This window comes from Mesoplodon bidens (assembly GCF_964165515.1).
Source record: "Mesoplodon bidens genome assembly, contig: HAP1_SCAFFOLD_53, whole genome shotgun sequence".
Lineage (NCBI taxonomy): Eukaryota > Metazoa > Chordata > Mammalia > Artiodactyla > Ziphiidae > Mesoplodon > Mesoplodon bidens.
In genome coordinates, this window is record NW_027671920.1 from 1,785,979 (window position 1) to 1,788,797 (window position 2,819).

Genomic DNA, 2,819 nt, shown 5'->3' on the forward strand with positions numbered 1-2,819 from the left:
GCATTTTGATGACCGATTCATGCAGCAATTTGATATAAACTGTAATGGAACCTTTTGATGGCATGGGTTATAGAATATTGTGACGTCAGGGGTCATGGAGCTTTGGGATGAAATGGGTCATGGAGCATTTTGATGACAGGGGTTATGGAATAGAGTGATGTCAGGGGTCATGGAACATTGTGATGATAATGGGATGTAGCATTGTGATGTCAGGGTCATGGAACATTGTGATTACAGGGGTGAGGGAGTATTGTGATGACTAGTGATGGAACATTGTGGTATCTCTGTTAAGAGAGCATATTGATGAGAAGTGCATGGACCATTGTGATTACAAGGTTTATGGAGCATTGTGATGAGAAGGTCATGGAGTTTTGTGAAGACAGGTGTCAGGGAGCATTGTGATGACATATGGCATGGTCCATTGCGATGACAATGGCATGGATAATTTGATTCCAAATGTAATGGAGGATTGTGATGACTGGGGCTTGGAGCATTATGATGACAAGGGCCATTGAAAATTTTCATGACATGGTCGTGAAGCATTGTGATGACAAGGTCCTGGAGCCTTGTGATGACAAAACCATGGAGCCTAGTGAAGACAAGTCTCATGGAGCATACTGATGAAAAGGGGCATGGAGCATTGAGAATACAGTGGTCTTGGAACATTGTGATGACAAGGGCATGGATCATTGTGAGGAGAAGACCAAGGAGCATTCTGATGGCATGTGTCATTGAGCTTTGTGATGAAAAGGGCATGGAGCATTGTGATGACAAGGGTCATGGAGCATTGTGATGACAACGGCCATTGAGAATTTTGATGAAAATGTTGTGAAGCATTGTGATGACAAAGGCATGGAGCTTGCTATGTTATTGGTCATGGGGCATTGCGATGACATGTGCATAGGGAATTGTGATGACAAAAGCATGTAACATTGTGATGAGAACTGTCATGGAGCATTGTGATGACAATCACGTGGAGAATTGTGATGACAAGGGGCATGGAGCATGCTGATGACAAGCTTGTGGAGTATTGTGATGACAAAGCATGTAACACTGTGATGAGAAGTGTCATGGAACATAGTGATGCTAAGGACGTGGAGAATTGTGATGACAGGGAACATGGAGCATTGTGATGACCAGGGCATGGAGCATTGTGATGGCAACACCGTGGAGCATTGTGATGAGAAGACCATGGATAATTGTGAAGACGAGCGTCATGGAGCACTGTAATGACAAGGTGTATGGAGCATTGTGATGTCAGGAGACATGGAGCCTTTTGATGAAAAGGGTCATGGAGCATTTTGATGACAGGGCTTATGGAACATTGTGATGTCATAGGTCATCGAACATTGTGATGATAAGTTCATGTAGCACTGTGATGACAGGAGTCATGGAACATTGTGATGACAGGGTGAGGGAGCATTGTGATGAATAGTGATGTAACATTGTGATATCAGTTGTGAGAGGGCATTTTGTTGAGAAGTGCATGGAGCATTGTGATGACAAGGTTTATGGAGCATTGTGATGACAAATTGTGGAGCACTGTGATGACAATTGCATGGTGCATTGTGATGACATATGTCTTGGAGTACTGTCCTGACCAGCACATGGAGCATTGTGATGACATTGGACGTGGAGCATTCTGCTTCGAAAGGCATAGAGCATTGAGATGACAAGGGTCCAAGAGAATTGTGATGAAAAGTTCATGGAGCATTGTGGTTAAAAGGGTCACAGAGACTGTGGATGACGAGAACATGGAACATTGTGATGACAAAGGTCCTGAACCATTGTGATGACTGGAGTCATGGATCATTGTGAATACAGGGGTCATGGAGCATTGGGATGACAAGGGCATGGATGATTGTGATGACAAGTGTCATGGAGCATTTGGCTGAAAATGTTCATGGAGTATTGTGATGACAGGGGTCATGGAGAATTGTGGAGAGAGGTCATGGAGAATTTTGATTTCATTTTGCTGACAATAGCCGGAAGCATTATGGTGATGGGCATGATGCATTGAGATGACAGGGTTCATGGAGCATTGACATGAAAAAGGGCATGGAGCACTGTGATTACAGGCGTCTTGGAGCATTGTGATGAATAGGGCATGGAGCATTTTGATGAGAAGGCCATGGAACATTCTGATGACATGTGTCATGGAGCTTTGTGATGACAAGGGCATGGAGCAGTGTGATTACAGGGGTCTTGGAGCATTGTGATGACAAGTGTCATAGAGCCTTGTGATGACAAGGAAGTGAAACATTGTGATGGCAACGTTCACGGAGCATTGTTATGACAGGGGTAATGGAGCATTGCGATGAGAAGGACATGGAGCATTGTGATTACAAGATTTATGGAGCATTGCCATGACAAATTTGTGGACTGTTGTGATGAAAAGCGGTGGCATATTGTGATGACAAGTGTCATGGAGCATTTTTCTGAAAAAGGCATGGAGCATTGTGATAACAAGTGTCACGGAGCATTGTGAAGGAAATTTCATGGAGCATTGTGGTTACAATGGTCACAGAGCCTTGTGATGATACGGGCATGGACCATTGTGATGAGAAATGTTATGAAGCATTGTGATGCCTGGAGTCACGGAGCATTGTGATGACAGGGGTCATGGAGCATTCGTCTGAAAACCTTCATAGATTATTGTGATGACAGTGGACATGGTGCATTGTGCTGACAAGGGCATGGATCATTGTGATGTGAAGGTCATGGATTATTGTGAAGACAGGTGTCAGGGAGCATTGTGATGTCATATGTCATGGTCCATTGCGATGACAATGGCAGGGAGCATTGTGATGACAAATGAA